This window comes from Aquarana catesbeiana, linkage group LG08, assembly GCF_042186555.1.
Source record: "Aquarana catesbeiana isolate 2022-GZ linkage group LG08, ASM4218655v1, whole genome shotgun sequence".
NCBI classification, from domain to species: Eukaryota; Metazoa; Chordata; class Amphibia; order Anura; family Ranidae; genus Aquarana; species Aquarana catesbeiana.
Window position 1 is genome coordinate 136,284,810 of NC_133331.1, and position 22,644 is coordinate 136,307,453.

The following is a 22,644-nucleotide window of genomic DNA, read 5'->3' on the forward strand; positions in this document are numbered from 1 at the left end:
AGGAGACCAGAGACCCCCCACCTATGGAAGAAGGGGAAATACCCCCAATCCAAGAAGAAGAGCAGGAGGAAGAAGAAGATGTGGTGGAGATTGGCACCACAACAGGTGAGTGTCTGCGACCACAGGCTCAGGTTACCGATATGGATGGTGGCAGATTTTTGATACCTATTTTTGTTTTCTTTATCTCTTTTTAGGTGATCGTGATGTGAGGGAGAGAGAACGCTTTACTTCTGAAAGTGCCCAGATCCTCATCGGGGAGATCATGGGGTGTAATCTCGAATTGCACAACATACAGCAACAAATCAGTGATGTTATTAAAAAAAATAATAACATCATTGATGTTTGGGGCGAATTTAAAAGGCCACCAAATCACCTTTTTGGATTGTGGTCCAATCTTTAAAATTTTTTTGCAATGTTTTGAAAAGCCAAATTTGGAGGATGCACATAGTGTGCCAACATGTGCTATCTGCCATCACGGGAGATCAATGGATGCGTTTTGGGGGTGCAACACCTTCCTCAATTCTAAAGTAGCGGTGAGGAAGGGCTTGCTCCCACAAAACATGTCCCTTGATCCCCCCTGATGGCAGATAGCACATGTTGACATTCTGAACTTGGTGTGCATCTTCCAAATTTGGCTTTTCCAGGGGTGATTTCCCCCCATCTGAACGCTATATCAAACACAGTTCCTAAATACTCATGTCTGATATAGCCTTCAGGTTTTACCATATGTGAACTTTGTAAGTTACATTTTTTTGGCTTTCTTGTTGGTTTTACACAGGCCTGTTTTATCAGAAAAGGACATTTCAATTTTTGATAATGCTACAGCAAAAATTGTTATACAACAAACATGTTGGTTCGTTTTAAAAACCTTTGGTAAATGCACATGTGATTGTGCAGCTATAAAAAAGTTGGTTACTCAAGAATGTGTGGATTATTGTCTCAACGCTAAAACACTTTTGGGGTGATGTAATTGCTGTTTTATGCAAACATGGGGGTTATTTCCTAAGGGCAAATACACTTTGCACTACAAGTGCAGTTTCAGTGCAGTTGCAAGTGCACTTGTAGTGAAATGTGTTTTTGCATTTAGGAAGTACCAGCCAACAGTGTTTTTTATAAGGTTACCCAATCACGACATTTTCTGCACTCAACACATTTCTGTCAGGGTCAGCTAAAACAAACACAAGCATTAAATGTCCACAAAGAATTTCTTTTTTTTTGTTTTTTATTTGAAAAAGGTTTCACAGATTGTCTGGCATATTGATAGCCCCCCTACCCGCAAAGAACTCCAGGTAGCGTAACCGGACATCACGGGCATTCAGGGAGGGCAAGCCAGGACGGCCACTTTCAAGCGCCGTCAGTGTTGATGGATTTGGGATTCCGGCCTCAGGCCCAACTGAGCCAGCATAGTTGGCTGAATATTTTCTTAAAAAATTATGGAGAACACAGAAGGCAAGTATTATATGGTTCAGTTTATACTCCGCCATATGGATGGGTGTCAGAAATAATCGGAACCGGCTGGCCAGGATTCCAAATGTGTTCTCCACCACTCTTCGGGCTCTGGCCAGCCGGTAATTAAAAACCCTCTGTTCCGGGGTGAGGGTCCTCATTGGGAATGGCCGCATCAGGTGGTCCCCCAGCGCAAACGCTTCATCAGCAACGAACACAAATGGGAGACCTTCAACATTGTCCTCTGGAGGTAGCAAGTCCAAGCTGCCATTCTGGAGACGCCTGTAGAACTCCGTCTGGGCGATGACTCCACCATCGGACATCCGGCCATTCTTCCCCACGTCCACATACAGGAACTCGTAATTAGCCGACACCCCCGCCAACATCACTATACTATTAAACCCCTTGTAATTATAATAGTACGACCCCGAATTGGGTGGTGGGACGATGTGGACGTGTTTCCCATCAATTGCCCCTCCGCAGTTAGGAAAGTCCCACCGCTGGGCAAAGTGGGAGGCCACAGTCTGCCATTCCTGTGGCGTTGAAGGAAACTGTTGAGGAAAAAACAATAAACATTACTATTTTTTCACAGAAACATGGCAAGCAGATTAGACACAAACATTATGGGGCAACCTCCAGATAGTATTTATTAAGGGGAATTTAACAACAACAAAGTATAAGGTACACCTATCATATTCCCCCTCCCCCCCTCTCATGGGCCATTTCTAACATTATAGGGGGGGACACCCTTGGACAGGTAACCCTCTTCACTTCATTGAGAGATGAATGCCTAAATAATGGGTATTACTTGGAACAGCCCCTCCTTAGTTACACTATTGGCAGACCACTGGACAGGTAAGAAGTGTCTGAATACAAAGATATAAATACACACTGTACACATTTGAGCACATTTGAACATTCTGATATTACCTATCAAGATAATAATAGGATACAAAAACTTTAAACAGTACCATTGGAAAGTATAAAGGCAGGCCCTTGCACTACATGCTTTGGGAAATTCATCCATAAATCTGACCAGTAAAGAGGTGGGTATAGTGTGTATGGGTTTGGCAAAGTCAGCAGATAGATGATTGAGGATAGAGAATTGTGATCAGCTGACTTAGCAGTTGGGGGGAGGGAGGGTTACCAAAAATTTGGGGACACCACAAAAAAAAGCCTCTGGCACTCTGCCTGAATTTAAATCAAAAATAAAATTTCCAAACATTTTAGGGGGTGTTTGGGGTAAAGCACTACTATAGAGCTGATAAAATACATTGTTAAGTGACTACAGACAGGGTGTCTGGGCTCACTCCGTCATGCTGTTGGGGATCTGGGCTGACTGCCCAGCATCTCTGGGGTATACAGGTGGAGACTGAAGAACGATCCACCTTCACAGGAAATCCATCCTCTGTTAGTTGAGGGCAGAGTCCAGCAGTACTCGGCCCTGTTGCCAGCCCTTCTGCTGGAAACCCCACACCATCTGCTCCGGCTAACTGTTGGGGAGGGAGGCCGACTGACCCACCTCCCTGGAACTCTGTAGTTGTTGCCGGTGCTGTTAGGGGTTGGTAGCACTCTGCCCTGTTGCCAGCACTTCTGCTGGGGACTCCGCATCCTTCGCTCCAGCTAACCGTTGGGGCAGGAGGCTGGCTTCCTCCACTCCCAAACTGTGTAGCTGCCATTGGGGAGGTGAGCCGGCTGCTTCCTTTTCCATTCCCTCATCTGGATGTTGGGATGATATGTCTATGGTACTGTCTCCCAGGTGCACGGATCTTTGCTGGGGAGGAAAGGCCACTTCCTCCACCCTGGCCAACTGTTGGGGAGGGACGACGAACACCTCCTCTCCCTTCTCCCCCTGTATCCTGATCTGCTGCTGGGAAGTGACCACCTCCTTCTCACCCTGAGCCTCCGGAACCGCCGCAGGTGTAGGGCAGAGATCTTGGACCCTCTGTCCGGTTGCCAGCGCTTCAGCTGGGGAAGTTCCTTGTAACTTCACAGATACTTCTGTTGGTACTGGGCAGAGCACAGTGAAGTTTGGCCCTAATAACAGCTCTTCTTCTGCTGGAGGCTCACCAGGTTGTTCTTCCTCATCAGAAAAGTCTATCAAATCCCCTGTCTCTGCAACTGGTGTCTGGGGATAAAGGTTCACCATCTCCTGTCCCTGGAACCCAGAAGATGCTATCAGTGCTGGGAAGAGGTAAGCAGAGCTCTGCCCTGTTGTCAGCACTTCAGGTTTGGGGACGGCAATCTTTAGATTTTCCACTGCCGATTTTCTGGCATTCTGCTGGACAGGCACATTCCTCCATCCAAGATCATCCAATGCAGAAACAGGTTCATCAAGGTCAGTCAGCACTTGCTGCATCCGCCATAAGACCTCTGCCTCCATAGCTGTGGGGGCAGGTTGGCAAAGCACACTGTTACTCTGCCACATTGTCAACTCTTCAGCCAAGACTTCAGAGTTGTCAACTGGTATTTCCTGATAGTCCCAGGCAAAGGAAGCCCCACCCTGCTGCTGAGCAGAGTCTAACAGCTGTTTGTAGGCGATCTCCAGCTCCCATTCCTGAACGGCCAGAAACTCCAAATCTTCCTGTGCCCAGTGCACTTCTGAGACATTCAGTCTTCGCTCTCTGTGCTCCATTATTTCCTCCAAACGCCACTCCCGATCACTCCCAAAGTCAAGGTCCCTGGACAGCCTCCAGTATAACAACCCCAGGCCATCGTAGTCAAAGCCTTCCGAGGGGCTGTCATCCGCTGTCCACAGGCACACTTGGGCTACATACCACTGGAGGGCTCTGTAGCTCTCGTCTAACCGCATTTCTGCCCAGATCAGCCTGCTTAACTCTGCTGTCCACTGCTGGTTCAGCTGTTCCCCCAAAAACAGCATTCGCACTTCATACTGCGACCAGTACCTCACATGGATGGAGGGGAGAACTTTTCCCTGGTGTCGCTGCTCACGGGCTAGCACTTCCTTCCAGAGTTCACAGCGGATAGAATCAAACCATCCTAGCAGGGCCTGCTCTGATACTGGTCCTCTGTGCTGTATCTGCATCTCTCGCAACCTCTTTCTGAATTCCTCATCCATGATGGCTGGTATCTCTCCTCTCCAGCTATCTGGACCTTGGATCCAGGTGATGGTTTGGATGTGTTCACGGCAAGGAAGCATGATCCCACCATTCCCTCCACGGCTCTTAAGTAAGTCTTTCAGCGTGGCTCTCCTGCAGGCTGGTTTGGAGTGTCCCAGTAACTGGAGAGCAAATCCCACCGCTGCCACCAATGTAACGAGCCCCTTTGCTCGCTCGGTTCCACTCTCCCGACACTCCTCTGCTGCTATAGAATCAGATTGCAGATCGCACCATCTGATTGCTCGGTCATCCAATGCTCCGGGATTAGAACTACAGCTATGTGCCGTTCTAACCCAGTTGTGATAGCTCAGAACAAACACCAGGCAGGCTGTATGTAAGTTCAACCAGGAATCTCCTTTATTCAAAAATACAGGCTCTTTTATACACTAACAGTGGAGGTGCATACCTCCGGCTCATATTACTCTAACAATACACCTGTAACCTAATTAACCTAATTAACATGGGCTAATTACCTAATCCCTTTAGACAGCCTAGATGACTCAGACATGACCTTTAGGCCAGACTGGCCATCTTGTAGCTTAGAACCCCATATCAACATTATCACAATAGCAGAGTTAATTAAACACAAACAACAATGGGGATCTAATGACTCTTAGATCCCATACTAGAGACTTATTTACAATACACATTTTAGCAGACAACAGACAGGTAGCTGGAATTGATGACATTAGCATTTAACAGTAGGAGTCCCAACGGTATGAATCAGTCACTATTCCAATATGGCAAATCCAGGGTCCCCAGAGTCTGTGTGTCCTGGAGGACCAGGACCCGAATCCACAGTAATACCACTTCAAGGGTCCCCAGGCATACAGCTCACAAAGAGCACCGTTCCCCCAAATGCCAGGGCCCACGATCGATCGGCAAGAGTCTAGCATACAGTCCCCTCCAAAAGTCTCTCTCCAGGCTAGGTCTGTCACAGTGGGGTATTGCGGGGCATTGCAGAGCATTGCAGGGTATTGCAGAGTATTGCACAGGGAATTGCAGAGCATTGCACAGGGAATTGCAGAGTAGTGCTGGGTATTGCTGAGCATGGGGGGGATGGCTGAGCATGGAGGGATGGATGGATGTGACACTGAGCAGCGCTGTGGGCACTACACATCCAGCCCACAGGGCTGCTCCCATCCGATCCCTCCCCCTCTGTACCGATCGGTACAGAGAGGGGAGAGAGGAACCGGCGTCATGACATGACGCCGGTTTGTTTACATGTGATCGCTCCGTCATTTGACAGAGTGATCACATGGTAAACGGCTGTGATCAGCAGCCATTTACCGTGATCCGTGATGCGCTGGGTCCTCAGGGGGCGCGCGGGAGCGGTTTTCTTGGAGCACGTCATATGACGTGCTCCCAGAGTTATCCGACCGCCCTGCAGCCGTCATTTGGCTATGGGACGTTTTTTTTTTTTAAAGTTTTTTTTTGCATTGGTACATGTCCCCTAGGGCAGTACCCAGGCCCCCATACCCTTTTTATGGCCAATAACTTGCATATAAGCCTTCAAAATGGGGACTTCTGATATTTCCTATTCGGGTCCTGTAGACTTCAATGGGGTTTGTCATTCAGGTCCGAACATTTGCGATGTTTGAGAGTTCTGGCGTGAACCGAGGGGTGTTCGGCCCATCTCTATTCCTATGCTTGACCTCTGATCCTGACCCGACTTGCTCCTGACCTTCGTTTGTTTGCTACCTGCCCTGACCTCAGCTTGTCTCTGGATTCTGCTTTTCCCTCCTGTTTTTGCCCGATCTACCTCCCTTTGCTGACTTAGCTTGTGTGGTCCGGATAAGACTGTCACTTCATTCAGGTCTGGATCATAGCCCACCATTTAGTGATGCCTGCTTTAGAGTCTTTGTTGTGATATGAATTACTTCACAGTACATGCAGCTAGAGAAGTCAGGGATGGCTTGTTTTAAAACTAATTTACTACTTGTTAAGGATATGAAAAAACTTTAAAGTTTATAGCCTAGACCAGGGGTCTCCAAACTTTTCAACATGAGGACCACATTGTAGATTTTACAAGTATTCGGGGGCCGAAAAAAAAAAATCAGTTATATATAAAATACACGAATGAATAAAATTATAAAAGTGTATATATTTTACATGGATCATTTTTGTAATCAGCATGATATGACTGAGAACAAAAGAGAAACAACTTGAGTAAAACAACGCAAAGACATTCAAAATAAACTTGGACCTTTAATATGAGTCGAAGAAAAATAAAATCAGTCTGCAAATTTCAACACAGACCTGGCAATTTTGTGTAAACAGCAAAACATAATGCAAAGAATTATGTGCTTCATGTTCACAAAACAAAAACATTTTTACAAATTTAATCTGAACGATGGAGCTGATTTTTTTAATTTCAAAATGTCACTGTACTGAGGTTTCAAGCTTGAGGAGCCAATTATTGGAATGGACTTCAAATGATCATCTGATAAATTTGCTCGATATTTGGACTTCATTTTTGAAAATGTTTGTTCACACAGGTATGTTGTACCAAAAACTGACACAAGTCTATGAGCAAATTGCTTCAAATTTGGAAACTGCTCAGGCTGCAAAGATTTATAAAATTGGATCAAATTTCCTTTTTTAAATTTGTCTTTCAACATGTCATTTGATTGTAGGTCAATAATTTCCAGTTGAAAGTGACTTGGGAGTGTTTCAACATTGCAGTCAAATGGATTTTGAAACAGTTTTATATCATCTGCTCCACCATCAAGATCAGAAAATCGCTCTTAAAAATGTTTTTGCAAGCCCTGAATGATTTCAGTTACAAATGAAGAAGGAAATTCTGTTTTGCATTCTTCATGAAATTTTTCACAACATGGGACATTAACCAAATTATGGACTTTCACCTGTCCTTCAAAAAGCATGAGTTTTGCCCTGAATGACTTGACATGCACAAATAGGTCACAAATCAAATTGGTTTCACCTTGCAATTTCAGATTCGGTTGATTCATATGGTTTGTCAAATCTGCAAAAAATGCCAATTTCCAAAGCCAGTCAGTGTTTGACAAAAGTGGGTCGGGTCAATTCTTTTCTGTTAGAAATGAATTTATTTCTTCTCTGAGCTGAAAGAAGCGTGATATAACTGTTCCACAACTAAGCCATCAAACTACTGTATAGTAAGTCAAGTCAACATACTTTGAGTCAATTTCTTTCAGAAAATCACAAAACTGGCGATGATTAAGCCCATGAGATCGAATAAAATTTACTACTGAAACAACAGGTTTCAGAACACAAGACATATCCAGATATTTTCCACACAATTCTTGCTGATGGATAATGCAATGCAGGAACATGGGCTTTGAGAATCCACCAAACTCGCAAGTTTTTGTTATTTGTCCAACTAAACCTTTCTTCGCCCCATACATGTTTTTTCCTCCATCAATTGTTACGCATTGCAGCTTATTTCACTCCAGGTTATATTCTGTCACAGTTTTTTGCAGTTCTTTAAAGATGTCTTCTCCAGCTACTGTACTGTGCATGCTATGCACTGTTGCTAACTCTTGTGTGACTTCAAATTTGCTGTTGACACCACGAATGAATACTAAAAGTTGTGATCTATTACACACATCAGTTGACTCATCAAGTGCGAGAGAATACACCAGAACATTTTCTGCTTTTTCTGCAATTTGATTAACTATATTGCTTCCTATATTATCAATTCTATGAGCAACAGTATTTGGTACAAGAGTTATAGTTTTTAACAAATTAGCTTTTTCCTGGGCATAACTCTTCCACTGCTTCCATCATACACTCCTTGATAAGATCTCCATCAGTGAATGGTTTTCCTCTTTTAGCCAAGGCATAAGCTACTTTATAACTGTCTTGCGTTAAAGCTTCATTTTCACTTTTCTTTTGCGTAAATAGAGCTTTTTGGGAAAGCAAATTGCGTTGCATCGATTTAAATTTTTCCCAACGCTGTGCTCCTGTGAATTTGGAATAACTTTGTTCATGTTTTGTCTCATAGTGCCGACGCAAATTGTACTCCAACAGAGTCTCCACCACATCTGTGTCCCCATCAGAGTCTTTCTGCACATCTGTGTCCCCATCAGAGCTTTCTACACATCTTTCTCCCCAACAGAGTCTCCTTGCACATCTGTGCCCCAGAGACTCCTTGCACACCTGTGTCCACATCGGAGCCTTTCCACACGTCAGTGTCCCAATCAGAGCTTTTCCGCATGTTTGTCCCCATCAGAGACTTCCATACATCTGTGTCCCCGTCAGAGCCTTTCCAAACATCTGTGTCCCCCATCAGAGTATCCTTGCACATTGTGTCCCCATCAGAGCCTTTCTGCACATCTGTGTCCTTCATCAGAGTCTCCTTGTACATTGTGTCCCCATTAGAGCCTTTCACACATCTGTGTCCCCATCAGAGCCTTCAACACGCCTGTGTCCCCATCAGAGCCTTCCACACGTCTGTGTCCCCATCAGAGCATTCCACGCGCCCGTGTCCTCATCAGAGCCTTCCACGCACCTGTGTCCCCATCAGGGCCTTCCAGACACCTGTGTCCCCATCAGTGGTATCCCCATCAGTCTTGTCCCCATCAGCAGTGTCTCTAGCAATATCCCTGTCACGGAACGCCCCACACTCCGCTTGAGTGCTTCCGTCATATACCGCTTCCTAAGTTCTGGAACACGAGTCCAATGGATCTGGCTATAGGAACCCCAAGAACTAGACAACACCAGTCTTGGAGTACATCAGAACTGCCTTTATTTTGAGATCTCACAGACCTTTTTATATCAGGGATGACTCAAAGCTAACCTAATTAACATGACCTAATTTACTACAAAATGTACCCAGACCAGATGACAGTCTTGTGGGCACCGGGCTTCACACATTAATACAATTAACAATACAAACAACAATCTCCCCCCTCCTCTGCCTAGACCATTCGTCTATTAGCCAGGGCTGGTGGCTAATGTGATCAGCTCTCTCAATTAACATAAACACATGTTGATAACACCAGCATCTCCTCACAGGATGTGTCCCAGCAGAATGAATCAGTCTTATCAGCAGGGGGCTGCTGGAGGAATCCCCCCTCCCTCTTCAGGGACACAAATATACAGTAAGGAGTCCCCATACAATATATACATGACTGAGTCCGATTAATACAGTTCAGACTGGATTTCTCATTCACCTCAAATGCTAGGGCCCATAATCGGTGGGCAACAGGCTTGCACACAGTCCTCTCCAACAGCCTCCGCTCTGGCCATGCCCGTGACATTTCTCCCCTTTCGGCAGGAGACTAACACAGGAGGAGACCCCAGACGGGTTGACTCCGAAGTTAGTAAACAGCTCCAGTCCTCTACTGCCTGTACCCACACAGTACCCCAAACAAATTATCCCAAACAGTGCATTACTCACCCAGCCATCCTCTGCCTCTCTCAGAGAACATATCTGCCGCTGGAGAGAAGACAGGGTGACTGGGCTCACTCTGTCATGCTGTTGGGGATCGGGGCCCACTGCCCAGCATCCCTGGGGTATATAGGTGGAGACTGAAGTTCCATCCACCTTCACAGGAAATCCATCCTCTGTTAGTTGAGGGCAGAGTCCAGCAGTCCTCGGCCCTGTTGCCAGCCCTTCTGCTGGAAACCCCACACCATCTGTTCCGGCTAACTGTTGGAGAGGGAGGCCGACTGCCCCGCCTCCCTGGAACTCTGTAGTTGTTGCCGGTGCTGGGCAGAGGTTGGTAGCACTCTGCCCTGTTGCCAGCACTTCTGCTGGGGACTCCGCATCCTCTGCTCCGGCTAACTGTTGGGGCAGGCAGCTGGCTTCCTCCACTCCCAAACTGTGTAGCTGCCATTGGGGAGGTGAGCCGGCTGCTTCCTTTTCCATTCCCTCATCTGGCTGCTGGGACGACATGTCGATGGTACTGTCTCCCAGGTACACGGATCTTTGCTGGGGAGGAAAGCCCACTTCCTCCACCCTGGCCAACTGTTGGGGAGGGACAACACACACCTCCTCTCCCTTCTCCCCCTGTATCTGCTGCTGGGAAGTGATTGCCATCTTCTCACCCTGAGCCTCCACAATTGCTGCAGGTGTGGGGCAGAGGTCTTGGACCCTCTGTCCGGTTGCCAGCACTTCTGCTGGGGGTTTGCTAGGTGGTTCCTCCTCTACAGAAATGTCTATTAAATCCCCAGTCTCTGGAAGTGGTAAAAGTGTGGGACAGAGGTCTTGGACCCTCTGTTCAGTTACCAGATCTTCAGCTGGAGAAGTTTGTTTTAACTCCATAGATGCTGCTGGCAGAAAATCACATGTCCCTGTCAGTGTTGTGGGAGAAAGGCCGACTACCTCTTCTCTCAGGAAGGCCGAAGCCACTGTTGGTGCTGGGCAGAACACAGTGAACTTTGGCCCTGATAGCAGCTCTTCTGCTGGAGGCTCATCAGGTTGTTCTTCCTCAGCAGAAAAGTCTATCAAATCCCATGTCTCTGCAACTGATGTCGGGGAATAGGGGTTCACCATCTCCTGTCCATGGAACCCAGAAGATGTTATCATTTCTGGACAGAGGTTAGCAGAGCTCTGCCCTGTTGTCAGCACTTCAGGTTTGGGGACGGCAATCTCCGGATTTTCCACTGCCGATTCTCTGGCATGCTACTGAACTTGTTCTAGCAGTTTCCTGTATGCCCTTTCCAGATGCTGCTCCTTCCTTAGCAAATGGTCCAGATCAGGTTTGAGCTCTGAGACCCCTGCAAGACCGAGCATAGACTCTCTATAGTCTCTCATGTCCTCAAGGTCAGGTTCCCCTTCATCGCCAAACATAAAAAGATCTGTAAGGTTCTCCCACAGCAATCCAGGGCCGCCAAAGTCATATCCCTCCGGAGAGCATTCTGTTGTCTCCCCTAAATATCCCTCCTCTGCGTGCCATTGCAGAGCCCGATATCGATTGTCCAGCTCTATCTCCTGCTGGACCAACCTGTCCAACTCAGTCACCCATTGCTCCTGGGGCTGCTCTCCCAGGAATGCCATCCGCAATGCCCGTTGGTCACTGGCCCGTTGCTCTTGGGTTGGAAAGCACTTGCCCTGTTTTATACCAGCGAGACGGAGGGCTGCAATCCAGAGCTCCACCCGAATCAGCTGCCTGAGCTCCAGGTATTCATCCTCAGACACAGTCCTGGTGTACGTTGAAAGGATGATCCGCAGCAGCCCCGGGAATTCTGATGCCAGGTCCATATCTCCGCTGGGGTGACTGAAGTCTGCTATGCTGATCTTGGATCCAGTTGGAGGTTTGGATGTCCCAGACTTCAGACTTCAGGAAGCTTTCCCGCTGCTTGCCACCAATGTCACGGAACGCCCCACACTCCGCTTGAGTGCTTCCGTCATATACCGCTTCCTAAGTTCTGGAACACGAGTCCAATGGATCTGGCTATAGGAACCCCAAGAACTAGACAACACCAGTCTTGGAGTACATCAGAACTGCCTTTATTTTGAGATCTCACAGACCTTTTTATATCAGGGATGACTCAAAGCTAACCTAATTAACATGACCTAATTTACTACAAAATGTACCCAGACCAGATGACAGTCTTGTGGGCACCGGGCTTCACACATTAATACAATTAACAATACAAACAACAATCTCCCCCCTCCTCAGCCTAGACCATTCGTCTATTAGCCAGGGCTGGTGGCTAATGTGATCAGCTCTCTCAATTAACATAAACACATGTTGATAACACCAGCATCTCCTCACAGGATGTGTCCCAGCAGAATGAATCAGTCTTATCAGCAGGGGGCTGCTGGAGGAATCCCCCCTCCCTCTTCAGGGACACAAATATACAGTAAGGAGTCCCCATACAATATATACATGACTGAGTCCGATTAATACAGTTCAGACTGGATTTCTCATTCACCTCAAATGCTAGGGCCCATAATCGGTGGGCAACAGGCTTGCACACAGTCCTCTCCAACAGCCTCCGCTCTGGCCATGCCCGTGACAATCCCCATCAGTGGTGTCTCCAGCAATTTCCCCATCAGTGTCCCCATCAGCAACACACACCTCTTGCCTCCTTACGAGCTGACTTCTGCTGCAAACAGGTCAGTGGGAAGGTGGGGCAGTGGGGAATGCAGCCTTCAACCTCTGGAGCTCCATCAAAATCTCTTCAATTATACAGTGTTAATGACCCTCCCTCCACCCATCAGCAACACACACACACACCTCTTGCCTCCGTATGAGCCGTCTTCAGCTACCGACTGCCGCCCGCTGCTTCACAAGCGGAAGAATCGTTAATACAAACAGGGGGCAGGAAAAGGGGAGGTGCCGTGCCAATGACATCACTGGTTGCTGGGACATTGGCGGTCCCAGAAGCCAATCATAAGCACGTCATGCAGCATGGGCGGGTGTGCTGCTTTGTATTGCAGGACCTGCCAGCTGGGGGTTAACCACTTGAGCCCCGGACCATTATGCTGCCTAAGGACCAGAGGTCTTTTTCCAATTTGGCACTGCGTCGCTTTAACTGCTAATTGCGCGGTCATGCAATGCTGTACCCAAACGAAATTTGCGTCCTTTTCTTCCCACAAATAGAGCTTTCTTTTGATGGTATTTGATCACCTCTGCAGTTTTTATTTTTTGCGCTATAAACGGAAAAAGACCGAAAATTTTGAAAAAAAAATGATATTTTCTACTTTTTGTTATAAAAAAAAATCCAATAAACTAAATTTTAGTCATACATTTAGGCCAAAATGTATTCGGCCACATGTCTTTGGTAAAAAAAATGTCAATAAGCATAAATTTATTGGTTTGCGCAAAAGTTATAGCGTCTACAAACTAGGGTACATTTTCTGTAATTTACACAGCTTTTAGTTTATGACTGCCTATGTCATTTCTTGAGGTGCTAAAATGGCAGGGCAGTACAAAACCCCCCCAAATGACCCCATTTTGGAAAGTAGACAACCCAAGGAAATTGCTGAGAGGCATGTTGAACCCATTGAATAGTTATTTTTTTTGTCCCAAGTGATTGAATAATGACAAAAAAAAAAAAAAAATATTTACAAAAAGTTGTCACTAAATGATATATTGCTCACACAGGCCATGGGCCTATGTGGAATTGCACCCCAAAATACATTCATCTGCTTCTCCTGAGTATGAGGATACCACATGTGTGGGACTTTTTGGGAGCTTAGCCGCGTACGGGGCCCCGAAAACCAAGCACCGCCTTCAGGATTTCTAAGGGTGTAAATTTTTGATTTCACTCTTCAATGCCTATCACAGTTTCGGAGGCCATGGAATGCCCAGGTGGCACAAAACCCCCCCCAAATGACTCCATTTTGGAAAGTAGACACCCCAAGCTATTTGCTGAGAGGCATATTGAGTCCATGGAATATTTTATATTTTGACACAAGTTGTGGGAAAGTGACACTTTTTTTTTTTTTTTTGCACAAAGTTGTCACTAAATGATATATTGCTCACACAGGCCATGGGCATATGTGGAATTGCACCCCAAAATACATTTAGCTGCTTCTCCTGAGTATGGGGATACCACATGTGTGGGACTTTTTGGGAGCCTAGCCGCGTACGGGGCCCCGAAAACCAAGCACCGCCTTCAGGATTTCTAAGGGTGAAAATTTTTGATTTCACTCTTCACTGCCTATCACAGTTTCGGAGGCCATGGAATGCCCAGGTGGCACAAAACCCCCCCAAATGACCCCATTTTGGAAAGTAGACACCCCAAGTTATTTGCTGAGAGGCATGGTGAGTATGGTGGGTGTTTCATTTTTTTTTTTCACACAGTATTTGCGCAGCGATTTTTCAAACGCATTTTTTGGGGAAAAAACACACTTTTTTAAATTTTAATGCACTAAAACACACTATATTGCCCAAATGTTTGATGAAATAAAAAAGATGATCTTAGGCCGAGTACATGGATACCAAACATGACATGCTTTAAAATTGCGCACAAACGTGCAGTGGCAACAAAATAAATACATTTTTAAAAGCCTTTAAAAGCCTTTACAGGTTACCACTTTAGATTTACAGAGGAGGTCTACTGCAAAAATTACTGCCCTTGATCTGACCTTCGCGGCGATACCTCACATGCATGGTGCAATTGCTGTTTACGTTTGACGACAGACCGCCGCTTGCGTTCGCCTTAGCGCGAGAGCAGGGGGCGACAGGGGTGCTTTTTTTTTTTTTTTCTTTATTATTTTTTTTGCTTTTTTATCTTATTTGTAAACTGTTCCTTTCATTTTTTTTTTTTAATCATTTTTATTGTTATCTCGGGGAATGTAAATATCCCCTATGATAGCAATAGGTAGTGACAGGTACTCTTTTTTGAAAAAATTGGGGTCTATTAGACCCTAGATCTCTCCTCTGCCCTCAAAGCATCTGATGACACCAAGATCGGTGTGATAAAATGCTTCCCCAATTTCCCAATGGCGCTATTTACATCCGGCGAAATCTAAGTCATAAAATGCTCGTAGCTTCCGGTTTCTTAGGCCATATAGATGTTTGGAGCCACTCTGGTCTCTGATCAGCTCTATGGTCAGCTGGCTGAATCACCGGCTGCATTCTCAGGTTCCCTGTTGAGACAGGAGAGCCAGAGAAAAACACGGAAGACGGTGGGGGGGGGGACTTTCCCTCCCACGGCTTGTAAAAGCAGTCTAGAGGCTAATTAGCCACTAGGATTGCTTTTACATGAAAGCCGACCGCTGGCTGAAAAGAATGATACCAAGATGATACCTAAACCTGCAGGCATCATTCTGGTATAACCATTCAAAGTCGTGAATGGCGTACCTGAAGACAAAAAAATGGTTAACAATAAAGCACAGTAAACGGTAAAGTATAAAAAATTGCATACCTGAAAAGCAAACATGATAAAACATAATAACAATAAAACATTGCAGAATAGAATACAGTAAAAAAGAGCAGAACAAGAGAGAGAGAATAGAGAGAGAGAGAACAATAAAACGACAACTATTTTTTTTTATTTTATATATATTTTTTTTTTTTTACACTTTTTTTGTAACTAACTTTTATAACTGTAACCGGTTCCAGGTTCGGGTCTCTCAAAATGCGATGGCATCTTGGGAGACCCTGTGAAAGTGTGCCTAGTCTGTGCAATGCTGTACCCTACGCTAATACTCAACTAGTGAATGGTAGCGTTCAAAACATTCACCAATGCAAAGACCAGGATTGTCAGGACAGGAGGGACAATAATAGAGGGTGTCACGCCTATATTCGCGCTTGCTGCAGACACGACATCTTTTTTGGGGGTTCGTTGGGTAGGGGTACTCGGGAGGACATAAAGAAAATGCCTCTCATGCAGCCGACTGCATTTGGTTGGGGATGTGAATGGGGGAAGTACGGGCGCTGCAGAAGCGGTGGGTTCCCAATTAGGATTGGCGAATGCAGCAGGAAGGGCACTATGGGCACGACGGGCCTGTGTTTGTCTTCTTGGTGGCAGCGGGACACTACTTGTGCTTGCCACCTCACCAGCTTGAACTGCACTTATGGGACTCGCCACGTCACCAAGTGTTACTGCAGTGCTGGTTTGACTACGACCGGGGTGTACTAGGCCGCTGGCGCTTGCCAGTTCAATAAAAAGCTACCAAAAAAACTGTTAGCGATCGCAGGGATCAGGCCTGACTCTGCGAACGCTGCAGTTATGCGTTAAGTGTTTTGTAAGTGACAGTGATCGATCGATACTGCACTTGGGTGGGCTGGGCCGGGCGGAGGGGCAAAATGCAGGTGCTAGCAGGTATCTGGGCTGATCCTGCTAACACTGCGTTTTTGGGAACCCTAAACTGCTGGGGACGCCAGTATAGATCTGATCGGATCAGATATTGATCCGATCAGATACTATACCACTAAGGGAGCTGTACGGTGCGTGCGTGGGTGTTAGCGCTACTGGCGCTAACCTGACGCTGCCTGGGGCTGGTGCTTGCCAGTTCACCAAAATGCTACCAAAAAAACTGTTAGCGATCGCAGGGATCAGGCCTGACTCTGCGAACGCTGTAGTTATGCGTTTAGTGTTTTGTAAGTGACAGTGATCGATCGATACTGCACTTGGGTGGGCTGGGCGGAGGGGCAAAACGCAGGTGCTAGCAGGTATCTGGGCTGATCCCGCTAACACTGCGTTTTTGGGAACCCTAAACTGCTGGGGACGCTAGTATAGATCTGATCGGATCAGATATTGATCCGTACAGATACTATACCACTAAGGGAGGTGTATGCTGCGTGCGTGAGTGTTAGCGGTACTGGCGCTAATCTGACGCTGCCTGGGGCGACGCATATCACCGCCGGGCGATCAGGGGGCTAAACCTTTATTCGGTAATAAACGGCGGGTGCCCTGACACTATAAAAAATAAACAAACTAACCAGCGTCACCCGTAACAGTTATACGGTGATCAGTGGTGAAAGGGTTAACTAGGGGGCAATCAAGGGGTTAAAACTTTTATTCGGTAGTATATGGGGGTCCCTGTCGCTATAAAACGCTGACGGCGAACCTAAATATTTAGGTCCCTAACTAGCGTCACCAGCGACACTAATACAGCGATCAGAAAAATGATCGCTTAGCGACACTGGTGACAGGGGGTGATCAAGGGGTTAAAACTTTATTAGGGGGGGTTAGGGGGGTATCCTAGACCTACAGGGGGGTAATACTAACTGTCCCAACACTGTAACTGTCACAAACTGACACCAATGCAGTAATCAGAAAAAAAAAAAAAAAACTGCTGGTGTCAGTTTGTGACGGGGGGGGGGTGATTGGGGGGGGATCGGGGGGCGATCGGGGGGGGGATCGGGGTGTTTAGTGTGCCTGGCATGTTCTACTGTGTGTGTGTGTGTGTTGTGCACTCACATACCTGTCTTCTCTCCTCGGGCCAGAACGGAAATTACCGAGCCGAGGAGAGATGACATCATTTCTTTTGCTGCTGTTTAGCATACAGCAGCAAAGGAATGATGTGATTGGCCGGCGGCGATCGCGAGGGGGGGGCCACGAACGGATGGCCTCCCCCTCACCTCTGATCGCCGCTGGACAAAAGACGACCGCCTCGGGCACCGGGGGGGGTCTGATCGGACCCCCCACCCGCGGAAGGCAAATCACGTATATGTACGTGATTTTGCCTGTCCGTGCCACCTTGCCGACGTAAATCGGCGTGAGGCGGTCGTCAAGTGGTTAAACACACAAGCGGGCTGGATGTGGCCCACAGGCCGGGGTTTGGAGACCCCTGGTCTAGACCAGTGGTTCTCAACCCTGTCTTCAGGTACCCCCAACAGGCCATCTTTTGGGAATTTCTCTTAGATAAAATAGCTGTCCAAAATAGCAAGCCATTGACTCTGATTTAAAGCACCTGTGCAAGATAAAGGTAACCTGCAAATATGGCCTGTTGGGGGTACTTGAGGACAGGGTTGAGAGCCACTGGTTTTAGGTGCACTTTGCTGACTATTAGGGAGGCTCATGAGGTGAGGCAAAGATCAACTTTTATAGGAAAAGTCAATTTCTGCATAGAGCATCTAATAAGCAAGGTACAGAGCTAAAATATATTGTATATGCACCTATGTTCCAATAAACCCAAATCAGTCGTACATACATGGAAACTCATTTTAAAGTGCTGCAATCAGTAAGTGCATATTAATAACACATATCTATGATAAAATGCCAAAATCGCCAAAAATATGAAAATGTGTTAAATTATCCTTACAACATCAGAGTTCAGTATACAATCTTGTTAAAGACAATGAAAATGCTGTTTTCAGCCTCCAATGCTTATCGTGTAAACTGTGTCCAATGCTGACAAATCCAGTGATTACAACACAGTGTGCCAGCAATTCACACTCTAAAGTGCTAGTGACAGTGCTAGTGACAGTGCTAGTGACAGTGAATATTTCTCTGGTGTTTTACTACATTTCCCATACTAGTGAATACACTCACCAGATGAGGGGACTGCTTAAATTAATAAGTGGGTCTGTACATGCTTGTGGTTAATGGTAAGGCACAACGACCCCCCTCTGCATGTGGTCTTTGACTGCCATCTGGTTTAAATGGAAGAAAAACTGGAAGAACTCACATAATTATTACTGTTTTATTAAAATTGTATAAGCTTAAAAATCAAATCACTCACATTTCATAGTACCTCTCCTGACACTAGGGATAACCAGCCTGTATGTTTTTTTGAAAACTAGGCTCCATTTATTCACTCCAAGGAATGGAAGTGGTGTCATGAGCCAAAGCCCTTTCCAACGTGTTTCATCATCCAGGACGAAATGCACTTATTGGATGTCTAGGATGAGATTTGTGGTTAGCTGCTGGGGTACTATATAAATATAGAGTGCAGGTGTAAATAGTTTTAAATAATTTATACATAGAATTTGTATATGTTATATGTCTAGACCTACTTATCTTTTTGACTTGTGCTAATCAATTCTCTTCTGTTTCATTTCTATCATATACAAAGTTCCATTACACCATGCTTGTGACAGCTTTATTTCTAGAAACCCTGTACGAATCGAAATACAGAGAGTCTGTCACTGATGATCTCCCCTGAAAATGAAATTTTCTGACTCGAGCTTTAATACTTTGAGTCACTGACCTGGAACAGATATGTAGCTCAAGTTTGTAAGTATGTGAACATCGTGCCAAATAAGTGAAACTTAAAAAACTACAGACGCTGATCCCCAAATCTAGTAAATAACTGGGCAAAGTGAAATAAGTGAATAGGAGGCGCTAAGTAAACACTGCTTGTGAGTGCTAACAACCAATAGCAATTCATAAACCATAAACAGTGATTAAAATAGTAGTCAGCTGCGGTGCGTCCATTAGGGGCTCTCGGGTGCCGCCCCCTCTCTCCAACCACCCCCCTCTGTGTATTATGGATAAATTAACCACTAAGCTACCACCCACCGTCATATGATGGCAGGACGAGGCAGCTCTTGTTCTGATCGCCCTCCCGAGCCACTAGGCCGCGATGTCCGCCGGGCACCCGCGATTGCCGGGTAACAGAGCAGGACCGTGGATCTGTGCATGTAAACACAGATCCATGTCCTGTCAGAGAGGAGAGGAGACCGATGGTGTGTCCCTTGTACATAGGGACACCGATCAATCACCTCCCCCAGTCAGTCCCCTCCCCCCACAGTTAGAATCACCTCCCTAGGACACACATTAACCCCTTGATCGCCCCTAGTGTTAACCCCTTCCCTGCCAGTCACATATACACAGTAATTAATGCATTTTTATAGCACGGATCGCTGTATAAATGTGAATGGTCCCAAAAATGTGTCAAAAGTGTCCGATATGTCCGCCTCAATATCGCAGTCACAATAAAAATCGCAGATCGCCGCCATTACTACTAAAAAATAAATAAATACATAAAAATGCTATAAATCTATCCCCTATTTTGTAAACGCTATAACTTTTGCGCAAACCAATCAATATAGGCTTATCGCAATTTTTTTTTACCAAAAATATGTAGAAGAATATATATCGGCCTAAACTGAAGAAAAAATTTGTTTAAAAAAAAAAAAAAATTGGATATTTATTATAGCAAAAAGTAAAAAATATTGTGTTTTTTCAAAAATTGTCCCTATTCTTTTGTTTATAGTGCAATAAATAAAAACCGCAGAGGTGATCAAATACCACCAAAAGAAAGCTCTATTTGTGAGGAAAAAATGCTAAAAATTTAATTAGGGTGCAGTGTAACATGACCGCGCAATTGTCATTCAAAGTGCGACAGCGCTGAAAACTGAAAAATGGCTTGGGCAGGAAGGGGGTGAAAGTGCCATGTATTGAGGTGGTTAATGACCCTTTTCGTGCGCCGGGCGCCTGAATTACAGTGGTGGGGGGTGTTTTGAAGCACCTGATTAGAGCCATAGGCTCTAATAGCCATCAAAAAAGTTGCACTGCGAGCACAAAGCATGGCGCTCGCAGTGCACCCAGGTGTGTTAGCAAAGCAAATGAATATTTCATAACTCCCAACTGTCCCTGATTTCAAGGGACTGTCCCTGATTTGGAGCAATGTCCCTCTGTCCCTTTTTCCTCCTCATTTGTCCCTCATTTTGATCTGATCCATATAGTTGTATAAAAAATGCACTTTTTATCTTTAAAAAAGTGTTTTCCAGTGCTAAACCTTTCATCCAAATTCTAAATTGCTGCATTTGTCAATTTTAAAAGCCAATATAAAGGAATATCAGTGGTAAAAAAAAGCACTTAATTAACCTTTTTTTTTTGGTTATGTCCCCTTTAAGGGGCGTGACAGGGCCATGTCCTATGCCTACATACATTTGCTAGTAGGTGTCCCTCATTCCCATCTCAAAATGTTGGGAAGTATGATATTTGCTTTGCTAACACAGAACTGCCTCTTAGCCAATCAGGAGCCCCTGATGTAATACCGGGCACCTGATTGGCTGAAGGTAGAGGTGTTCTCATTGGCCGCCTAGAAAAGCAGGAAGAAGACATGCACGGAGGATGCGTGGAGGACACAGAGCCATCACCATGCTACCCGTCCCACAGCTCGCTGCCTGTTCTGCTGCCTGACCCACCACCACGATGGGGTAAGTTCCGGGTAGACAACAGGTGGGCGGGGGGGGCACAGTGGCTGCATATTATGGGCAGAAAGGCTGCAATTGATGGGGCACAGTTGGCTGCATATGAAGGGCACAGGTGGCTGCTTTTGCTGGGCACAGCGGCTGCATATGATGGGCACAGTGGCTGCATATGATGGGCACAGGTGGCTGCATATGATGGGCACAGGTGGCTGCATATGATGGGCACAGGTGGCTGCATATGATGGGCACAGTTGGCTGCATATAATGGGCACAATGGCTGCATATGATGGGCACAGTTGGCTGCATATGATGGGCACAAGTGGCTGCTTATGATGGGCACAGTGGCACAGTGGCTGCAATTGATGTTTTTGTTTCAGTATTTTTCTGAATTTTTCAGTTCGTTTGCACCCCCCAAAATTTGTAAGCACCAGCCGCCACTGATAGCAGTAAATATGTTTGAAGATTATATACATGAAAGAAATCAAATAACAGTGAGTAAGTAAACTGAGTAAACCACTGTGTTAATTTTATAAGCTATGAGTAAGCATCTTTGGATGTGAAACGCGTTAGCGATTTGATCCCCTTTATGTCTACTTCTGCTACCTGTCTGCGTTTTTGGATTTTATATGCAATAAAAATATTCCTGCGCTACCCAATTGGAAAAAGAAAAGAAATCAAGAACTCAAGAAAAATAGTAAAAACGCACGTATGCGACTGGACAGCTGCATGCACCGAAGCAAGGGTCAGACATAAGCCCAAAATCAAACTGAGGTATAAGGGGGGGAGATGCTGCGCTAACCAGAAGAAAGCTGTAAATCTCTGTCTGTGGTCAATTAATAAAATGACATAAAATCGCATAATAGCATAAATCGCATAAATAAGTGTTGGCACTAAAAAACATTCAAGTCTTAATAATCAGCATCATGTGTATGTGAAAAAAAGTGCATAAAAAATCCTTTTCAATTGGTATATACTAAATGACAAAAAAATTGCATGTAAAATCACATAAATAAGTGGACACTAAAACATATAAATCTAGATAATCATGTGTTGGCGCACAAAGGGACATAAACACTACTTCATGTGAATAATTCTAAATAAAAATACATAGAATAAATCAGAAATAACCATCAAAAACATATCCTTATAAATGGTGCAAAACATACAAAGTGCCAGTGCTTAAAGGTGATCTAGATATCGCAAATAAAACACATCAATCCAACGCAATATGGATAATAAATAATATAAATAAATGTCCCAATAATAGTGATATAAAATATATTGTGCTGGCCTGCGAAACAAATGACCAATGACATGCCAGTAAGTGCAGCAAACTTAAAGTGCCAGTGTAAAAGTAATTGAAGGTGCAAAAGCAAGTTCTGGTGTATTCAACAAAACAACAGTGAGGTGTCTGGGATGCAATTCACTCAGTGTCCTCTTCGTGCATAAAACACTAATGTAAGCAGTGGCCCCTTACCTAGCGGTGCTAGGTCAACCGCATGAATTGTAGCTAAAACACCAGGTCCTGAGCCTCAATCGCGTCCCTATATCTACGCTTGTCGGTGTTGAGTTATCCTAATGGCAGC